Here is a 23,673-nt window from a genome sequence, read left to right as displayed (position 1 = left end):
ACAGGACCTTTGTGACTGATGTCACCAAACTTTAGGTGTTTACAACACAGATGTCTACATCTGAAGTACTTGTCTGGGTTGGCACCGCCACCAGGAGAGCTCTACTCCACCGATGCCATCCAGAGGGAGATCCAGCTGCCCAAAGATAGCTATCCATTTGTGTGTGGCATTATTACTGGAGTTCATGTGAAGTTGGAAACAATTCTTGTTTTCCTTTCGGTTCCACAGTTGACACTGGTAAAGAGAGAAATGGCAAAAGTTGTACTTTGCTTGGGTTGCACAGGCAGCTTTCAGAGGAGCTAGGAATAAACCCCACTGCTCTGACTTCTGTTATACTTCTTCGTCTTCTAGCAGAGCTGGACATGAGAATACATGAGTAGTTTTCAGGTGAAGACAAATAACTTTTAAAAACTGTGAATCTAAATTCAGATGAAGACAAAACAATAACTACTTTGTATATGACCTTTTCAGTAACTTTGTTTAATAAAAACTTGCATTTTGGAAAAAAATTAATGTGTTTTGACTGGAAATTGAAACTCATACATCTAAGCTAGATATTTTCATCTTTTTAAAGCTAAAGGGTCAGTCTCCGAAACACAGATTCTTTCCCAGAAAGTTCTGATTATGAAGAAAATTCTGAATAACTTTGTTCACTTCTTAAATCACTTCTTGTCTAAAATAAAGAGAAATTGATTTGTGCTTCAGAGCTAAGCATACTGTGGAGCAAGAGCAATGGTCAGATTGAAATTCCCATCATATTCCCATTAAAGTTTAGTCACTATGGATTTTTTTAAGATTTAAATTTACCTTTTCTGTGGCAGTTTCTTTTTTCAGGGGTTTGAATATTCAGTTTGTTTTCCATTACTGTTTTTTTATCTTTTAATTCTCTATACATATTAGCAATGCTATATTATACTTATTATCCCAGATAAGTAGTCCTTAATGTTCCATAAAATTACAGGCTAACAACATTCAAATATCTAAGCTATGGTATACAACAATTTATCATGTTTTCTTGCCAATTGCATTGATTTCATATGTCCTTTAAGGCTTAATTATGATTAAGAATATTTAATACATTTCAACTCCCTTTAATAAATTGACCTTACATTTGCTCAGACTTTATAAAGGGCTTCTAAAAATGAAAAATTTGAACTGTTATAGTTCAAATGAGCCGATTTTCAAATAAGAATTATATTTTCCTCACACTTTGGGTAGCTGACCAGACTCCTAGTCTTATTTTTAAAGTGTTTCCTGTAAAAAGAATTGTTTAACTCCCCCCCCCCGCCCCCCCCCCCCAGTCATGATAAACTTTGAACAAACTTTGTTAACTGACAGGAACCTTCCTTTCCTCCTTGAGATATTATGAAACTTGTCTGGTTTTCGTCCTTATGGATCTGTGAACACCAGATCTTGAGCTTTCAAAGAACCTACAGTTCAAAAACTTTCCTGTTAATTTATGTTAAAAATAACAACAACAGAAACAGATACAGATGCATGGATATCCATGCACACTTCCTTGCATAAGTAGTGAAAAAACAACTGGCTGACCCTAGAAACCTTAAGAGATTAGAGAGACGTAGTATCTTTTTCAAATTGACAGGTGTTATACAAGTAGGTTTAGGACCTTCAGCAAATCCCTTCTGATATCATCTAGCTTCATTTCTAATAGAGTTAATGGCAAGCACTGGGATGTAGTCACACTTGTCCTTCTGTCAGTAGGCCCTGAGCAACGTAAAAATTGCCTGGACGACAATAGACATTTTTAGATAATGAGAAGAGCTTTGTATTGGGCAAATCTGCATGAGAAATTTTCTTTGGGCATTTTAGAGGCTGTGGTTAATACAGATATCTGGCTAGATTTTAAATTCTGTTCCCTATAAAATCCCTGAGGAAAACCAGAAATAACCTCATATCTATGCGCATGCTTGTTTCCACTGCTTGCATCTGTTCCTACTTCTTCACAGTACCAGCTGGGTGAGGTAAAACATGCCTATTCTATACATTCTATAATTTTGTGAGCTTGGTGGCATGCAGTACTTAGCAAACCACAAAATATGCATCTGATCCATATTTTTTAAAATCTTAAGAGAAAAGGATGGAAAAGAGATTTTTCAGAAGGAAATTAATCAATGGACCAAAGCTATTTTCCTTGTGTTTGTGCCTTCTATTTGGGCTTGACATTCTTGGGTTTCTCATCTTCTTTATGGCCTGGGTTGTATCAAGGAACTACATAATTTTTTTTGACTATATGATTTTCTTTAAAGGTTGAATCTATTACAATAAATGGGAGTTTTAGATAACACATTTAAATGCATCTGTATAAATTCATTCTTTTTTTTAAAAGCTAGAATAACCACCACAAAAAAGAATAATAGTAGAAAGGCTGAAGTGCTAGTCAAAGAAGGAAAATCTTTGTTCAAATCAAAGAACTGTAGATTCCTACTGTGATTCTGAGTTATCAAGTATGTCATGACTTTATATTATTTTACAGATCTGGTTGTAACCTTAGTAACCAGGTATCCATAGCAACATACATATTCAAAGGTAATCATTTGATCAAAACTTTTTTATTATCTGATTTCTGAAGTTCTGATACACTGTATTACTCATTTCAGGATGAAATGAAACATTTCCATTTTTTGAATATTCTTTGTCACACCACAGATTACCTTTCCCAAAAAGTATGTCCTCTCAGACTTTTTGTCTTACCAATAACAGGTATGGCACTGTGTGTCATTAGTGAGGGCAGAGATTGTTGTATCTTACAATACATAATGTATGTTGAAAGTGAATATATAAATTAAACAGAGTAGTTTAGAACATAACTCATGGATGTGCTTATTTTAACATACAGTAGGTGACACTTACTAAACTAAAAGCATATTTCCCATACTATGCTAACAGAAATAAATGAAAATATTGTCTTATAAGTGTATTTATGTTAATTTTATGTCACCTTTTAATACATAAGAAAAAAAATCTTTGCTGTTTTATAACTTTAAAACCAATATAAAGTACTGAACAGCTAAGATATCATTTGAAGATTCTGATATAATAAAAAAAAACCCAATAACAATGTGGGCACGTATTATAAAAATTGGAATGCAATGACATTCATCTAATCATTTGCATTCTGAAACAGAGTTGAGTTAGAAAACACTTTCTACCCTGAAGCCATCAGTGTGAGTATTTTAATTCAGGGAAAGTTGGAAATGCTGAACATCTGTTGTATTGGTTGTGCTTACAGTCCTCACGTTTCATAAAAGTGGGAAATGCATTAAGTGATAAATTACAGGAGAGGATATTGTCTGTGGAGACATGATCATCAGGTTTACTGCTCTGGCACTTTAAACTTCAGATTGTAAACTGGATGCTTTGGTGACTGAAAGATTTCTGGATCATATATTAGCAGTCAACATTTAATTTAAAAATGAGGATTCTCTATGTGAAATTGTCTTCAATATATTATACAGAGAATAATATTTGTAATATCTAAATTAATTTATTCAAAGCATATTATATTGCATTTAATAAAAACCCCCAAAATCACAGTATTTTGCTGGAATCTGTTACCATGTACCTCCAGATTTTTTTATTACAAGAAGGTAATTTTCTAATTTTTTCTTCAGCTCATAGGTTCTTCATTTTTCAGAGGGGAAAAAAAGGCTCCGCAACCCACACATAATTTAATCTGAAAGGTTATATATTTGTACTGGTAATGTAGTATTTATTATTCATGAATTTTGTAACTGCATAATGTTGCATCAGAAGATCTTTTAACATATTAGCTATTTTATTTCTGATAATTTTCCTCTCTAATTTAAGTAGGGCTGATATTGTTTTACCTTCTGCATATCAAGTTATTTTTAGTCATAATTCTTTACAATTTTATTTCCTCATTATTGCACTGCAAACACAGAAAACAGGAAAAAGGTGCCCATTAGTCCCTCACATTGTCATAGTGATCCAGGTTATGGATGCAGTTTAAGAACATTTCATACAGTTTTCACCCATATCTTTCTGCTGCACAAGCATCTACAAACTCCTTCTTTCTGCAAGCCATGATAAATCTATGACTTCAATAACCAATGCCATCACAATCATTGTGATTTACGTGTTTTTCTTTCTTCATGGCTAATCAGGTGATGGTTCAGGATTATAAAACTTCATTGTTCATTCTCAGTATGTCTGCATGACTATACTGAATTTGAACACAGTGACTTGAAGAATCAGGAAAAATTAAGATAAATACCTGTGGAAACAAGAAAGTTGATCTGGTTTAGACTATTTAGTGATATTACAACTCTGTTTTAACTTCAGCATTACTGGGCTCAAAATCAAGATTGAGAGATGTAGTTCTTTAGAGGAAGTAGTATTTTTTATCTTTTTTCTTTTTTTTTTTTTTTTTTTTTTTTTTTTTTTTTCAGGGAGATGCACTTTTCTGTGCATTGTGTTAGACAGACCTTTCTGCTGACACTTAATATGAATTGTTCAATTAAAGAGATATGAAACCTGCCCTACAGAACTGATGAACTAAATTCAGAGTTGATGCAAATAAGAGTATATGGAGATGACAAGGTTATTTACCTAGCAATCCATAGTGAAAACAGTGGACCTTTACTGTATTTAACTACTAACTTGACTGGCAAGTTTCTTTTGGGTAGACTGACAAAATTCAGATGACTTAAAATTAGAAGATAATAGATATGAAATAGGTTATTTCAATCCATTTGATTCTGACCGAGGTTCAATTTTTAATGTTTATTATGCTCTTAAATAACCTGAATAAAAATTTAGCTGAATATATGGTAATTAATGAATATAAATATGTTGAACACACATTTTCACATGGATGAAAAAATGTAAAAAAAAGTTTTTTGTTATAAATCTTAAAGCACCTTTTTAAGAAGAGTGAAAAGTTACTCCATCACAGACTTGGCTATAGAAAAATATTAATTTCATGAAAGTACGAAAACAGTGTGGCAACATCTTGATTCTGGTAACTATTGACAAATACATGTTTTGAAGAGATGGCTAATACACATTCCTAGTAGCTACTACTCATAATGTTTGTTTTAAGGTTAACATCACTAAAACAAATGAAAGGGGATGTTAAGTAATTTCTTTAAAATTTAGAACAACACACTTAATACCTGCTGTTAACTGCAATGAAGTAATAAATGACACAGATTTCTTTCCCTTTATGTTTCTTACTTCTGCTAGGAAGGGAGATCATCTCTAGTCTTGCTCTTCTCTAGCTTTCATTCAAATTATGAGACTACATAGTCTCCACAAGAAAGAAGAATATATTGTATTCTTGTTCCTTTTATGTGCCATAAACTTACCTGTCATTTGTAAGATCAAGAGAAATCCTAAATCAGAAAAAAATGAGGCCAGGCTTGAGGTGCATTATGTAGTGGCACTAGTAAAGAATTCTTTTGACACAATTTTTGATCAGAAAAGCACAGCTCCATCAAAACTGAATCAGTTTCTAGACAGCAGTTCTGAAATGTTGTTGAAACATTGCTAGATGAAAACTGCTTTCAATTTAAAATGTAGATGGTGGAATAAAATCATATATTCCACATAAAAAAAAGAAAACATTTTTGTTTGATATGTAATTAGGAGAAAAAATTCAGGTTAACAATACAATTGTACAATGACATCCATAGGTGACTCCTGAACAGGTTGTAAGCATTAATAGTGTGGACATAACTGGTTTGTGACATTCTGAAACATGATAAAAAATTTCTGAAACAGCATACAGATAAAATAGCTGCTCAAAGCTTTCAAAAGTAACATCTGAACATACTATTTATCACACTATGAGATAGCATTTAAGTGAGACCCAGCCTGAAATAGGTTTATTCTGCATTTAAAAAATGAACTTCAGAATATATTGTTAATTAATTAAAAAACCCCTTTATTTGATTCTTTAGAACTTACTGTCTTAAAAGATCTGATTACAGATAAATATCTTAGTGAATATAAAGAAGACATACTTTTTCCATACATTAAGAATGTCGACTAATGTACTGTTTCGTACCTGTCTTCAGAACCTTTTTATCATCATCATGACGTTCAGAGGTCCCACAAAGTTTTCCTTTTTTGAATCCTGTTTTCATAGAATCATAGAATGGTTTGGGTTGGAAGGAACCTTTAAAGTTCATCTAGTCCAACCCCTCTGCAATGAACACGGACATCTTCAACTAGGTCAGGTTGCTCAGAGCCCTGTCCAACCTGACCTTGAGTGTTTCCAGGGATGGGGCATCTACCACCTCTCTGGGCAACATGTTCTAGTATTTCACCACCCTCACTGTAAAAAATTTCTTCCTTATATCTAGTGTGAATCTACCCTCTTTTAGTTTAAAACCATTACCCCTTGTCCTATTGCTGCAGGCTCTACTAAAAAGTTTGTCCCCATCTTTCTTATAGGTCCCCTTTAAGTACTGAAAGGCTGCAGTAAGGTTTCCCTGGAGCATCCCCAACTCTCTCAGCCTTTCTTCATAGGTGTGGCATTCCATCCCTCTCATCATTTTTGTGGCCCTCCTCTGGACCCACTCCAACAGGTCCATGTCCTTTCTGTGCTGAGGAGTCCAGAGCTGGATGCAGTACTCCAGGTGGGGTCTCACCAGAGCAGAGCAGAGGGGCAGAATCACCTCCCTCGACCTGCTGGTCACACTTCTTTTGATGCAGCCCAGGGTATGGTTGGCTTTCTGGACTGTGAGTGCACATTGCCTGCTCATGTTTAGCTTTTCATCCACCAGTACCTCCATGTCCTTCTTCACAGGGTTGCTCTCAATTACTTTATTCCCCAACCTGAATTGACACTGGGGGCTGCCCTGACCTAGGTGCAAGACCTTGCACTTGGCCTTCTTGAACCTCCTGAGCTTGTCCAGGTCCCTCTGAATGGCATCCCATACCTCAGGGGGGTTTCATACCTTCTGAATTATATCTGAATAAACAGAGACACATCAAACTGAAGGCCACCTTAAGAAGGTTAAAAGTCTTTTACAATCTTAGAACCTCCATTTAAAAATTATATATTATGTGTATTAACTGAAATATAGGAGCGCTTCTAGAAGGAGAATAACTGACTAATAATGGATGAAGACTTCTCGCAAAGTTTAAATATGCAGTGTGCTGTTATTGTAACATTCATACTGAAAAATTCTGAACAATAACAAGTTGCTTTTTCAGAATGTCCCAAATATGATCAGGTACAACACATAACAGGGAAGGGGGAAAAAATCCACAATATGGAAAGCCTCTTACTACAACAGAAGAGATTAATGCTTATGTACATGACTGAAGTTTTCTGAAGGTGACAATGGACCTTGGTGTTGGTAACTTGAATGCTGCTTGAACAAAAGAGAAAATTCTAACAGAAGGAAGTAAAAAAGTAGAATTCCACTCTGTGTCTAATGCGAGGGACTCCACAGGAGGCATGGTCACATGGACAGTGGGTACTTATTAAAGTCATATTAAATGTGCACCTTTATCCTCTGCATCTGGAGGAAAGGCTCAGTTTGTACTAAATTTGTAAGAAAAATTTGTCCATACTGCAGAAAAACATAAAATCATGGCTGACACTTCACGTGCTTCCTCTATGTACAGAGGAATGCAGTTAAGGACTTCATGGCCTGGAAATCAGGCATAGCTACAACTGGTAGATAATTTAGGGGCAAATCATAGGGATCATAGGGATCTGGTGTGATGTTTCTAAATATTTTGCTGCATTCAAGAGTTCAGAATTCTGTGTTAAAATATAAAGCATATTTAGGTGGTGATATACCAGAAAGGTGTAATTTTTCAGTGGTTAAAAGCTTAAACATTTAAAGATGTGGTAGAAATGGAGAATTGAGAGGTAAAAGTAAACAATGATATATTTGTGAATATTTTGACCAACAATGAAGCTGAAAAGAGAAAGTCCCACTGGTGTCTGCATAATTAACATAGGAAGATACATATTGGCTGGGGAAACATTTGTGGAAATCTGTTATCAGATTAACGAGCAGACTTCCAGTCTGATTACAACCATACTTGGGGGCATGATGACACAAAAGTCAATGATTAAATAAGATAAATATGTGATACACTGTATTCAGCTATAAAACAACTTTTTATTTTTCTCCCCCCTCTGCACCCCTGCAAAGTCCTCTATTCTTTCCATTTCTTATGGGTTCTTTCTTAGGGTGTTTTTGACAATGCTGCCCCATGATTTCTGGCATAGTATAACAGTAATAACACTTCTTCCTATCTTTCCCTGTGTTTGTCTTCCATGAGTTACATGGTTAAAACATAGTTTGGAACAAAAATGCTTCATAACTGTACATATACATAAGAATGCTTCATAACAGTACATATACATAAGTAGGTTTTTCTTCAAGTATTTCTGACTTTTTCTTAAACAGGACAAGTCAGCAGGGAGATGGAAGACCTACTGTTATGTACTGCTGTCATAAGGCTGAATCATGAAATTTTCATTTGGATCCTCCTAGATGGGAATTTAAAAAATGTACTTCAAAATTTATCTGCATTTTTAATGAATAAAATAATAATGCTGGTGGAGTCTTCCTAGCTGTCATTTGAGACACTCAGCTTGCCAAAAGACATAATTTCATCATTTTTAAAAAAACAAAACTAGTCTTAAACTTTCCTCTTCAGAAACTGTTATGGGCTCATGACCAAACCACTGGAAAAGTACAGTGAGGAACATGTACAACCTGTACTAGCTCTTGAAGACTTTCTGTAATATCTAGTAAATAGCATATGTTTCAAAACAACAATATGTGCTGATAAGTGTTTACAAAACCCCAGAAATAAGTTCTGTGACACTTAACTGCCCAAATAGACATTAATCAAAATCAACATGTAACTGGCCAGTGCCAAGAGGTAAAACCTGAGGAGAAATGTAAGCCTCATTTTTAGGCAGGGAGGGAAGGAGGCAACTCTATCCACTAGGGCTCTGAATCATGGGTAAGGTATCTTTTAACCTGTTTTGTTTAAACAAGACTAAAATAACTATTGAACTCTTACCTCCCACAGAATGTGTTCTAGTCTCCAGACCATAAAAAAAGGAAAAAAAAAAGGAAAACAGTTTTATCACTTCTGAGGAGTTCTGTTATTGGTTGGAAAAGAAATAAAGACTCAGGGGACTAGAGAAAAAACAGATGACATCAGAATTGCCAGGAGGAAGTAGGAGCGAACAAGAGAGAGAGACTAAACTGTGCTTCAGGTAATTTTAGTGCACTTTCATGTACAGAAGCCCAATACAATGACATTTCATGCTTGATTGTGGAGTTCCTTTTGGGAATCACCACAATTTTTATTCCTTCTATTTACTGTAGTAAAATTAATGCTGGATTCTGAGCATATTTCTTTCACAAAGATGTAAGCTAAATGACAGATATTTGATGGAAAAAAATATTTTTAAAAAAGATATAATAATAAGACAGAAATCTGACCAAGTTATACCTGAGCCTAAAACTAAAACTTCCTTTAATTGCAATGTAGAAACTTTCAGTATGCTTTGACAATGCTTAGCTTATTTGAAAATCTCCTGAATTTATTCCTTTACTTCTCAAACTAAACACATCAAAAGTTGGTTTATTTTGTGATTAATGCTATCATCAGCCTTTCCCTCCCCTTCCCTGCCCTGCCCTGCCCTGCCCTGCCCTGCCCTCCTCTTCCCCTTCCTCTTCCCCTTCCCCTTCCTCTTCCCCTTCCTCTTCCCCTTCCCCTTCCCCTTCCCCTTCCCCTTTTTTTTGTTGGAGTATTCATTCCTGGTAATAAGAAAACCAGGGTGATGGTGAATGCCATATAACTGACATTTCATTATTGTAATTCCCAAAGACATTTTAAGCTAATGCATCTTACTGTATTATGTGTGTCAGTACTAAAAAGGAACTATAATAATCCTTTGGTATGATCGTTTACCATCTGTCTCTGTCATCACCCTAATTTCATTGAATGATCTCATCTTCTGACAAATGAGGTCAGGTACAAAGAAACTGTGTATCTTACATGTTCATTTTCATAAATACTAATCATTCAACATAGGGATGAAAAATGGGCTTGTCACCATTGAATATGCATTGAGAGTAAATATCAGAAGGCAAGAAACACAGTTGCTGAATGCTGATTTAACAGGGTTAGGTCTCTGACTTCCCTTTTACTGTCAGCAAATAACAAGAACTGCTGCTGCATTCTATGCTTAAATCTAAGTCTGTTGTGTCATTTGCAATGACTGAAAGCTGCAGCATTAGTAAAGCTAAAATAAAGAAAAAAGTTTTCTGGTAGTTTCTGGGCTAGGATGTACATGTGAGAAAAAGTTGATAAAATTCAGTGATAATAATCATATGTGCCACCATGGCAAAAAGATAGTTCTATCAGTCAGGTGTGCAAAAGCAACACACTTTCTTTGTTTGGATTGTTTTTTACTATACCTTGTCCTGTCACATCCTTTCTACTGGCAATACTTTGTAGGTTGACTTTATAGCTTTGTTTCTACTGTGCCAAAAGCTTTTAGAAATTGTAACTTAATGTCTGGAATACATATTGATATCATGATATGTGTTGTGCTGCCCTCTTACTCAATGGACACTGGGGTAATCCAACATTACACCAGTGAATCCTGCAAAGCAGTAATTTGGATTTACATTGGTCAGACACTGGCTGTCAGTGCCTGATCATAGCATGGGTCTTAAAAGGTAGAGAGAAATTGAAGACAAACAGTCTTTCTTAGAATCAGTAAGGTGGTCTCTGATGACATAGTTCATTCCAGGTTTTGCACCATCTCCTGTCAGTACAAAGGAACCTGGGAGCAGTGGCACCATGTGTCATGCACATAGTGTAACTGCCAGGTTTTTGGCAGCCCTGCTAGGTGGCTTCTGCTTTTAGGACTCTCTTAGGTCCAGCAGCACCCCAGGGAGTCTGTCACCGTGTATCCCACATAGCTGGTATGCACACTTCTAGCTAACCCCTCAGGTCTCCAAAATCAGTTTAGAGCCTCGGCTAAATGAGCTAGGCCAGGCCAAACTCCCTGAACTCTACCTCACTGTGCTAACACTCACAGAATCACAGAATCACAGAATGACTTATGTTGGAAGAGACCTCTGGAGTCTATCTGAGACAACTCTGGGGTTGCTGAAAACCAGGCTTGTTTGTAAAGTGTGAGGCAAAGAAGGCATTCAGTACCTCAGCCTTTTGCACATCCTGTGTCATCAGGCCTCCTGCCACATTCAACAATGGGGTCACATTTTCACTACTCTTCTCTTTTCCACTTATGGATTCAGAGAAACCCTTCATGTTGCCTTTGGCATCACTTGCTAGTTTCAGTTCCAAGAAGGTTCTGACTTTCCTAGCTATGCATTCTTCTGTATGCTTATATAGTATCTCTATAATCCTACCATGCTACCTATCCCTGCTTTGACCTTCTTTATATTTCTTTTTTAGGTTTGAGGTTTGTTAGGAGCCCCTTGTTCATCCATACAGGCCTCGTGACATTTTTACCTTATTTCCTGCTCACTGGGGTAGACTACTCGTGATAAAGCATTGTTAAATACTCTTGTTGAAGCCTGCAACTTTTACATACACAAACATTTTTTTCTTGTTTGTGAGTACCAGGTCCAGCAGCCTTGCTGGCCTCTATGTTATTTCCATCTGGAAGTTTTCATTGATGATATTCAGGAAACACCTGGATTGCTTATGCCCTGCTGTGTTGTTCCTCCAGTGCATAAGGGGGTGGATGAAGTCTCCCAGGAGGACCAGTGCCTCTGAACATGAAGCTACTTCTAGCTGTCTGTAGAGGGCATCATCCACTTGTTCTTCCTGATCAGAAAGCCTATAGCAGACACCCGCTACATTCTCACCCATAGTGGTCTACCTGTGAATCCTTACCCATAAACTCTCAGTTGGCTCCTCATCCATCCCCTGGCAGACTTCTTTGCATTCCAGCGGTTCTCACATAAAGCATAACTTCCCATCCTCTCCTTCCTAAAGAGCCTGCATCTCTCCATTGCAGCACTCCAGTCATGAGCCATCCCACCACATCTCTGCAATCACAGCAAGACTGCAGCCCTGCAACTGCACACAAATCTCTACTTCCTCGTACTTATTCCACATAACGTGTGCATTAGTGTGCAGGCAATTCAAAGAGGCGCTCCAATACCCTGATTTCCCAGAAACAGCCTGTTTTGGGTTTTAGATTTTTTTTTTTCTTCCCATAATGGTGCCTTGTGGTCACTTCACATTTGCTTATATGCAAATGCTTGAGGTCACCCCTCCTAAGCTCCATTTTGTTGATTTTGCGTTCCCTTTTATGCACCTTGCTCCAGGTTCTTTACTTGTCTGCCCTGTCCATCACTTCATCAGAATGCTGCTGCTAACTCTCTCCCACACCCTCTGTGGTGGGTGTGCTCCCCCCCTGTCCTCCCACTTAAGCCATAACTTCCAGTGGGAGTTGTGATGGCTGCATCCAGCTTACTCTGGACTTGGGGGGACAGATGGCAACACGGTAAGCCAAGGGCTGCCTGGAACTGTGAGCCAGATGCTTTGCTGGTATGCAGATATTACTGTAAGTCTATCATCTTGCTTTATAAATAGTGGACAGCCCAGGGCCCGTTGAGCTCTCCTGCACGGCAGCGGCTGCACACCAGGATCTCCCCTTGAGTAGGGACGCCTCTCAAGGTTAATTCTCAAGGTTGAGAGATTTCTTGCAGCAACAGATACTCAGTAAGTGGTTAATAGCATGTTAAACTTTGAAATCTTAGCTAAGCAATATAAAGCATTGATTGCAAGTATATAATCCTTTAGACATAAACCGTTGACCAAATCTGGGACTAGGAGTGGGTCCAGCTGCACCTAAACTCCCCTCTGAGAAGGAGTTTGGAAAGTAAGGGGGTCCTTTCTGAACCTCATGACTCAATGGGAGGGTCTCCTGGACAGTTTTGTCTGTCCCTGTCCTCTGTGCAGTAAATACTCATGTGTACCTTGCCACTGAGTCTTGTTAAAGCACTGTTGCATTTACCACTGAACTTTTTTAACTCCCTATTTTATATCAGTAAAGTATATTGTTGCTTCTCTCTTATGAGTGAAGTGCATGACTCCATCTGCAACACCCTCATTCCCACTTTAAAGCACACCTGACCAAATCAGCTATCCTGCTGGCAAAGATACCTTTGCCCACTTAGTGAGATGGATCCCATCTCTCCCAAGCAGATGTTGATGCTCAAGTAGTGGCCCACAGTCACAGAAACCAGCCCTGTTGCTGATAGCAGCTCTGCAACCAGTTGTTGACAAGGTAGCAGTGCCGCCTTCTTAATAACCCTTTCCCCTCACCAGAAGGATTGAGGAAAACACCACCTGGGCCCCCATGTACCTGACTATCACCCCTGAGGCTCTGTAGACACTTTTGGTATTATCCAGGTTGTTCCTGGCAGTATCATTGGTGCCTACATGTAACAACAGCAGGAGGTAGTGGTCGAATGATTGGACAGGCCTTGGCAGTCTCTCCACAACATCCTGGGTCTGGGCCCTAGCAAGCAGCAGTCCAGTGCTGTTGTTTACTGTTGCCGTGCTGTTCATTTGTGCAGAAAAATTAGCCAGATTTCAGTGCTGGGTGAAATGATTACTAGGTAGCTTACCAATCAGTGTGAGAGTTTGGGTAAAAGGCACTGCAATGTGATAAATATCTATTCACGGTAACCTTGGCTTTCAATCAAGACAGTAGAAGTAGGAAGAGATTGCAACTTCATCAGAAGGATTTGATATACTGTATTACAAAACGTTGTAATACAGTGTAAATAATAAAAAATTAGTTTTTCTTATTGTTATGCCTCTAAAACCTCCTATCAAACTTTGGTTTCTGCAGTAGCTCTCTTTTCTAGGTTACCAATTTGATTTCTGAACACATTACAGTGTTTAGTATTCTCAGTTAGAATAATGGTCCATACATCAATCAGTTTGCCTGAGAGATCACATTTCTCTTGTTTTTTTATCATGGTGAACCAGTTTCTTCTGTGATGACTTCAGAATAACCTTCCGTAATGATGGGTTAAAGGCAAGTTTCATATTAGCCAAGATACTCAGGAAGGTGTTTAAAACCACAGAGTAACTGTAAACCCCTAACATTTGGGAGGCATGTTGCCCCAAGAGTGGTACAAAGGGCTGTTGAGTGCCCTTAATTTGCTGAGCAGTGGACAGGTCCTGTTCCTGGACCTGCCTGTGAGCAAAGGTTTGGTATGGAAATGAATTCTCAGTCATTGGAGTTTGGGCATGAGATGCACCATGCCTTGGCCTTGTAATGACTAGATCTTGGTAACCTAATGCCAACTGTCTATAAATTGAAAATAGCTTTTGGGAATATATTAGCTTTCTGGCCCTGTTAGACAAATCCATTAATAAAAATATTTGTCAACAGAGCTTTTCAAGGATTATGCCTGCAGTTGGAAAGTTTTACTGATTCTGTTATTTCTACTTCAAATATCCCTTACTGTTTGATGCCAGGATGATAATTATCCAATGACAATGCTAAGTCAAAAGAGTAAAGACGGAAGGAAGTCTGAATCCTTCCTACTCACACAATGACACTAGCTCATATATGTTTTAAAGAAAAATGAATGTTAAAGGAATGGGAAAAAGAATCTATAAGGCTAACATATAACGTGATTATTCTTTATTTATCATAATCTTGCCTAAAAGTTAAGTAAAATAGTTTTTGACTTCTCCATTTCATTACACTGTATTTTATAATGACTATATTTCCTGTTCTTCCAACACTGTCCATGACTAGCCATTTTCTAAAATGGAAGAGTGACTGGCATTTTTTGTTTCTTACCTTCAAATATATTGCTACTTTTCGTAGTTAGTACTTTCTGATAATTGAGCTCCACAAAGAATGTTAAACTCCATAAACATTGGTTACTTCAGTCTGCACCTCTGTAGTAATTTTCCATGGTAAGGTGTTGCCCTTCCTTAGCAATAGGATGGCCAGCTGTGAAGAAGAGAAAGTGACTCTCAGTTATTCCTGCCCACCTGCAGTGTCCTGAAACATTAGCCTTAGGGATCATGGATGTTTTCAGACAAGGGTATAGATACACAGTTCAAGGCTTCAGTCTTTCTATATGCTTTAATCATGTTAATGGCATTAAACCTATAGGAAGGCAATAGGAATGACTTTCTGAAAGGCAAAATTTTAGCCTCTCATCATCTACAGGAAATTGTAAAAGCTTCATTTTGATAGGGAAATGGGTATGTGTAATATCAGTCCTAAATAGCATAAACATTACAAGGTCTTGTAACTTTTATGAATACATGCAATTTTTCTGTGAAGCATTTGAGAGGGAAAATTAATCTACCTGTATTACTTAATGCTAATATCTCAATGTGACTTGCAGTGCTGATGCTTGCACATCACCAGTGCTAACATAATAGAATTGGAGATAGAAACATAAAGCTTTGCCTTGCTGTTTGCTCATGCAACCTGAAGCAATTATTGCTGTAAATTTTGCTTTGAGACTACAGCAGCTCTGAAGAAGAGCTCAGTTTGGGGCTAATCCTGAAAGATGACTGATACTTGTAAATCCCCTGGTGGACAGCAAGTGCTCTTCTAGGATCTAGCCCTTTGATCATGGCCAGCATCTCAAATGATGTGAGAGACAAATTTGTAGCTTTTCAAGATGGAGAAAAGAATGTGTATTCAATTAAGGAAGGCAGTTGTCTTAGAAAAACTTTGTGGAACAGGACCTGGGGTAATTAACTTGTTTGTGAATTAAAATGAAGTTATTGAATAAATTGCTTTGAAATTTCAGAATGAAGCTAAGGTTAATGAATTTTTTATTGCAGATTGGAAAGAAATAATTGAAGGAATTACTTCTGATGTCTTGCAAAGGAACTTGTTCTAATTAATTTGTTTTTATTGCAAATAAGATTGAAATTAGTGAATGGATTTGGCTTTTTGGGGGGTTAGGAGTAGAATTGATTGGCTTGTTTTTAGGATCTTAAACATTGCTGAAAGGAATTAAATTGTTAGATGAATTACTTTTGTATCTAATTGATCCCAAATAATTAAACATTCTTTGTCTTTGTTTCAGCATGGAGAAGAAATACTGTAACTAAAATTACTGCTTTTGACTTTTTAGTAGAACAATACTGTTTGCAGTATATTAGTTTGGGACATTTTTTTACTCAGGTAGTAGGGCCTTGATCACAAAAACTTTTTTTGATGAAAACCTCTCTTACAGTGGTATTTATGCTGTCAAAACTACAATTCTCTAGTGTTAACTATCAAAATCAGTGTATTTATATGACCCTTTTTAATCTGAGAGATCAAAAAGCTCCTCTTGAGTAAGCTTGTTCATTTACTTTTACATACATTTTCCTTTCAAAGTACAGGAATCATATTCCCCACATATAAAAATTGATCTGTGATAAAAGGAATGCTGTCTGTAGATAGAAATGTCAAATTCTTCATTCATCTAAATTACAGACATGGAGTCAGGTCTTTTCTCCTTGTCTTAGGACTTTCTAATAATCAATAAAGTAGACTTTCTGTAGAGAAGAAGGATTCCTAGGTGATAAATTCTTGACAATGGCTTTATACTGCTTACTTTATTTGGGTAGTGGAGTGTGCAGTTGTGTAACTGTTCCTTGTGTATTTATCACTGTTAGTTGAACTAGAACTCTTTTTGTTGGATTAATTGCAGAGCAGAACTTACATTAATAATTTTTTAAGGTGCTTTATCATTACTATGAAAACAGTGCTAGAACAATATTCAAGACAGAAAAGAAGCCCAAACTCTTCCCCATCTATCCCACGATGAAATGAAAAAAAAAAAGGAAGATAGTTTTGTCTGAAGCTCTGCAATGAATTTTTCTCAACTCAGTGAGAGTTTGACTTTGCATTAACATAATCTTCATCCCTTATGTGTAGAAAACAAATTAAACAAAATATCTGCATCCAATTAACATAGCAATGAAAAGGAAACATATCCCACATGTGCAATGATCACCCTTGAAAACTGATAATTATGTTTCGTAACTATATTGTCTATTATGAGAGTAAGAGAAACTGGAAATCATGTTCTTGTATGTATGTTTAATTAAGGCATCTAGCAGCTTTCAAAGAGAATGAGTTCTAATTGATATAAGCTCTTATACAAAGTTAAGATCCAAATGTTTTGTTGAAAGCAGACATTGGAAAAAACAGATTTTAAAGCTTTCCGATATTTAGTTATTACTGACCACCTTCTATCTCATACTTATTAGCATACAAATATGGGCAGAGGTCAATGGCTTGCTGCTAATTCTTAGCCTTGGGTTCAGATGTCCAGCAAACTTACTTCAGTTCTTAATTTCAGTTAGTTCAGTTCTTTCAATGCTGAAACTGAAGCTTCAGTGTAATATTGGGTTTGGTGAAGTCACCAAAAGGTCTGAGGATTAATTTTATTAGTTTATGGGTAAAGTGGAAAGTTTTAAGCTTCATGGAGATTACAGGAATCTAAACTTATGTTCTACACTTCTTGCTGTTCTGATCTTTTTTTTCTTCTGCAATATATCATGCAGTAGAATACAATTATGTTACTTCTCTATGCCCAGAATCTCTCTCTGTCTCTCTCTTTCTCTCTCTTTTTTAATAGGTAACTTGCATTTGGCTGTTTCTGACTTGGGCAATATTTAAAGTATCTCATTACTTGTCTAAGGTTTACAATATTTCTAGTGTGAATTCAGTTATTGATTTGTTGTTATTGTTTTCATTCTCTGTTACATTTACTTACTGTGGATCAAGTATGAGTAACACAACCTCTCAAAGGCAATAAGCTGTTATGCAAACAAGTTTAAAACTATTCTACCAAAGCACTTCTCAGTATGCACTGAAATTTGTCTGACACACTTCCAAAATCTGTGGGATAAAACATAATTTGGAAGTTATGACTGTCCAGATAATCTTTATAAATTTAATAACAGGCATTCTTTTGCTTTTGTAGAAGAGCTCTCCCTCTCTCCCCTGACCTGTCCCTCCAGGAGCATCATGCATGTCTACAACACAGGAGGCTGAGAAAGTTACTCCTGTCTGGAGTGTATTTTAAGACTGAGGCCCACCTTATTCTTTTTTATTGGAAGTATCCTGCAATATATGCATAAAGTTAGAACAGTACTATTTAAGCCAAAAAAATTCAATCACTCAAAAGCTGGGAGATGCAGAATTAGAATTACCTTGTTTCAGCCATTTTATTTGTACACATGTAAACATAATTTCTTAAATATAGGATAACGTGTCACCTTTTCTGCCAAATGTCTGCCATAAATAGGGTTCAGGTAACGAGACTTTGTTAGCAAATTTGGGGACCTACGCCCTGTTTGCTGAACTCTGTGCAAGCTCTACTGTATAGTAAAGATAGGTGGGTTATGGAAAGAATAGAAGGTTCTGGTGAGGCCCCACCTGGAGTACTGCATCCAGTTCTGGAGCCCTTGGTGCATGAAAGACATAGACCTGTTGGAGTGGGTCCAGAGGAGGGCCATGAAAGTGATCAGAGGGATGGAACACTTCTGTTAAGAAAGGCTGAGAAAGTTAGCGTTGTTCAGCCTGGAGAAGAGAATGTTCTGGGAAGACCTTATTGCAGCCTTTCAGTACTTAAAGGGGACCTATAAGAAAGATGGGGACAAACTTTTTAGTAGAGTCTGCAGCAATAGGACAAGGGGTAATGGTTTTAAACTAAAAGAGGGTAGATTCACACTAGATATAAGGAAGAAATTTTTTACAGTGAGGGTGGTGAAATACTAGAACATGTTGCCCAGAGAGGTGGTAGATGCCCCATCCCTGGAAACACTCAAGGTCAGGTTGGACAGGGCTCTGAGCAACCTGACCTAGTTGAAGATGTCCGTGTTCATTGCAGAGGGGTTGGACTAGATGAACTTTAAAGGTCCCTTCCAACCCAAACTATTCTGTATTTCAATGATTGTATGTTTCTATGATTCTATGATCTGGTCCAGATATCTCACTGGGATCAGGGAGATTTGGAAAAGTTGTGGTGTAAGCAAAGACCTGATCAGCCCAAGCCTGGAGTAAGCTTACATGAATGTAAGCTTTGGAGACCTGTACAACAGAATTGTTAAATCAACTGTTGTTAAATCAACCGTTGTACTGTAACCAAGGATGTGTTCTGGAAAGAAGTTTGACAACTTCTATAATGGGTGGTGCTAATAATCCTACTTATACTTCACCTTTGTTTGGAAGAGAAAATGAGTAGATCACATTGTGGCATTAAAGTAATGTATCATCACTTAACAGATTCTTCTTTTGCATTTCACGTTTGTGGCCTCACACTGCAGAACAGTGAAGAACAAACACTTCTATTAAGAGAAGTTCCTTGCAGATTTGTGGAAGGGACTGGATCAAGTAGGACTGTAGGCTTGCCTGCTTTTTGCTCTTTCCTAACAGCCCAGTATTGGCCAGAAGTGAGGATTGGATTGGACTAGATGGATCTTGTACTTCCATAACAACTGGGAAGTAACAATATTGCCTGCCTTCCACTACTGCTTGTAGCTTTCTCTCTGAGTTGTGTGGTAGCTGTGGACCTATTTTTGCTATAGTGGTAAACCAAGAGGGGCAATCACTTGATCAGCACTGAAGAAGGTGCCTCAGTTGTGCATGCTGTAGAGGTGATCTGGTGTCTGAACCTATAAGGATAGGTATATTGTATAAATATTTAATCGTGATTTCTGACCATGCAATACAATCAAGTTGTAGCTTAAATTTATAAAGTCTGTAGGACAACCTATGCCCCTGTATAGCCTATAGAATCTGTGCTTAAGCTGCTAGAAGGTTAGGTACCATAGAGTACCATGCAATTCTTCTGTGTTCTTTACTGAAATCAAATGAGCTGTCTTTAAGATCTTAGATGCTTAATTTATTAATGGTATTGAAAAGTTTGTACAATAGCTATGCTACAACTTACAAGAAATGAAAACTTGTTGCTTGTTCTTCCTGAGGTGTAAAATGCAAGCTGACTAGATCTAAAGAAAAAACAGCACCATGCTCACTGTAAGCAGTTTTACCACTTTAGACTACTTCTAATTCACAATTTTTTTTCCCTCAGTTAAAATATTACTACTATGGCTTGCTAATGGAGTTAATGTACCTCTGAATATTAAATGGAAGAGGGAAGTAATATTACACCCATAGTTACTGTCTCTTATTCATTACACTTTTTGATATTTCGTACTAGAAAGTATGAGTGGCAGATTATGTGCAAGGAAGCTCACACTGCAACAGGGATAGAAGAGAATTTATAGACTATGGAAATGGAGATGCTACAGCATCTTTATCTAAAAATATCTCCTGGTCTTGTTGCTGAAATAGTCAGGTACAAAGAAATAGTAGTTGTCCCTTGTTTATATGGATGCAGAACACATTTGCAATATTTTAAGAAATAGATAAATCTGTTGTATATAATAAATGTCTCACAAAGAAGGAGTGCCCATAGTTTAAAAAGTGGCATAATTATAAACCCCTCTAATGCTAGCTAAGGAAAGAACAACAGTATATTAATGTTCCCTGTAAAGAACAGTGAAAAAAAATAATCAATATTTTTAAAACAAGGAAAAACTATTTCTAATGGAACATCTGAAAGGTTATTTTGTACAGGTAATTACACAATATCTTGTAGAAGCCAGAATTAAACACATGAAGTAATAGAGTATTGCATAGCCAGCACACACAGACCAGGATTATTCAAACTTTTCCAGAAAAGAAATATAGAATGAAAATATACACTAAAAATGCTCCAAAATCCATAATTGTGTTTGTACTATTTTTTAAAACTGCAAAGAATAGAGAAGCCCTGATTCATTGAGCCATCTTTGAATACAGAAGATTGAAACCAAGAAAGAGGTTGAGGAAGATGTTAGAATCACCAATACATCTTTGATGAGTTTGATTAAATCAAAAGTAAGAAATACACCTCTTTTTTTTTTTTTCCCCATTTAATTAACACACAAAAAAACAGGCAATGAAATCTATGTCCCCACTCATATGCATGAAAAAAATTAATAAAAAAAGAATGAATATGTGTAAAGTAAGAAGATCTCTCTAACTACTTATTGCAAGGTTTGGAGTCTTTGAGCTGATCCTCCCCCTGCATAGACTGCTGTTCCAAAAAGGATTGAAAGGTAAGAGTATGCTCATCTGAAAAATAACATATTTGTGAAATTAGAGGGGGGGAAAAAAAAAGAATGTCTGGTGTTGACAAAGGACATGTATTTGTTTCCAGACATAATCGAAATTCCATTCCTAAGTGTTATTCTCTGTTTTGCATGTAAACAACAAGAAAATTGGCTGGCTTTGATTGTGAAATGAAATGGTCCTTGCCCATTACAAGTGCCTTGATTTTAAGAACACTTGCAAGTTGTTTGGGTATAAACAGCTGGGAATCTACTCCATACCTACTATATTTTATGGTATAATAGACCCATTAATGCACAGATCAAATTTCGTTGATGAGGTAAAATGATAAAAAGCAAAGGAGAAGACAGTCTGCACTGGTTTTGTCTGGGATAGATTTAACTTACTTCATACTAGCTTATATGGTGCTGTTTTGGATTTGTGATGAAAACAGTGTTGATAACACAGAGATGTTTTATTTACTGCTGAGCAGGGCTTACACAGAGTCAAGGTCTTTTCTGCTTCTTACACTGACCCACCAGCGAGTAAGCTGAGGGAGCACAAGAAGTTGGGAGGGGACTGACTCTGACTAACCAACGGGATATCCCAAACCACATGATGTCATGCTTAGCAATAAAAGCTGGGGGAAGAAGGAGGAAGGAGGAGACATTTAAAGTTATGGCATTTGTCTTCCCAAGTAACCATTACATGGGGTGGGGCACTGCTTTCCTGGGAATGGCTAAACACCTGCCTGCCAATGGGAAGTAGTGAGTGAATTCTTTATTTTGCTTTGCTTACACACGCAGCTTTTGCTTTACCTATTAAACTGTCTTTATCTCAACCCAGAAGTTTTTGCCCTTTTACCATTCCAATTCTCTCCCCCATCCCACTGTGGGGGCAGTGAGTCAGCAGCTGTGTGGTGCTTACCTGATGTCTGGGGTTAAACCCTGACACAGTCAAAGAAAGAACTTTGTTTTGTTATTATTTTGTTATATAAAGATACTTTTAAGAAAGCTCCTAAATTAACCAAAACTTTTGGAAATATTTGTCAAGCACTGCCAACTACTATCTGCAAGGAGTTGTACAATTCCTTGGAGATACTTCTGACTGTGTTCATATTACAGGGGATAAATACAATACTAAACCTTTTCTTTTTATTGCAAGTATTAATCCACAGTAGTGTAAAGGACTTTTTTAAAGCTTTTTAGTTCAAAGACATGAATTTAAAAAAAAAAAGAAAAAGTAAAAAAAAAAAAAAAAAAGCATTTAGGGCTAAATCTTCTCTCAGTAATATAGATAAAATGTTGATATACAGTCATTTGAATCTTTCCACCTGAGGACAACCTTAGCATACAACTGAACACAGTGTTTCCATTCACCTTTGGTTATTTATTTGATTATGTATCTTGGTTATTTAATAGAATTAGAAGTGGTATTGGAACTGATTTAATGAAGAAATAATTGAAACAGAATAAGACATCTGTGACTGCTACCTTAATCCTGGTTAACCAGACCAAGTCCCAGAACCTACATGGGGAATGCAGATGGGTTTTGTCTACATAACACAATCTCATTTGGGATGGGAAAGCCTTCAAATGCTCAGGTGGGCACTTGGTAGGGCTAACACCTGAAGGATTCTAATGTAACTACCCTATGGTTGAAAGAATAGGTGAAAATATTTAGGTGATGTGCAAATTTTCCATCCAGGAACATGTTCATATTCAGGAAGAGAAACACAGCAGGGAAAACTCACCCAAGGATGGACAATCCTTTCTGGTTGATTCTGGCTGATTCTCATTGATCAGTGGTTGGTTCTGTTTGGTGAACTGAACAATAGCAGTCTTCGGTGTCTTTTCAGACTAATGGGTAGGAAAACTGACTAAATGGAAGCAGAAATTCTTAACAAGTGGTGCTGAGGGGGAATTTTGGAACCTAGAGGCACAATTACGATGATGTCAAAAAACTTCTTTTTTTAATACCTCTCCCACACATTATACATCTCTCCTACTACACAAGATTGGATCAACTCAACATTATGCTAATATTTAAAGATGATAACAGGATTGATAAGTATACTGTGTAGCTATTTTGACATCCATGACAAACATGGGGCAGCATATAAGAGTAGCTGAAAGTAGATGCCACCAGGAAAGAATTGTTACTAGTCAATATGAGACTACCTGTAAACAAATAACCTTAACATTGTTAGACACTCTTGAAAAGAAAGGAACAGAATGAGCTGCAAATGCCTGAGAGGTTCTTGGAGCCTAACAAAATTAAAACTGTAGAAGAAAACCTAACATAAAAGACTGTTATTCATCATTATATATTCAATCAAGGTCAGTACTTCCCTGCAGAGGGAAAAGAGGAACTGGCAAGTGTTTGACAACTGAGTTGGCAGAAGGCCTCCTCTACCTTTATACCAGCAGATTTCTCCTGGTCACATTCACCATTTCCTCTCTCTGGGTTTAGCATACCAGTGAACACCATCTCTACAGGTATTGTTG

The sequence above is a fragment of the Accipiter gentilis genome, chromosome Z, assembly GCF_929443795.1.
Source record: "Accipiter gentilis chromosome Z, bAccGen1.1, whole genome shotgun sequence".
NCBI lineage: Eukaryota > Metazoa > Chordata > Aves > Accipitriformes > Accipitridae > Astur > Astur gentilis.
This window is presented reverse-complemented; position numbering follows the sequence as displayed.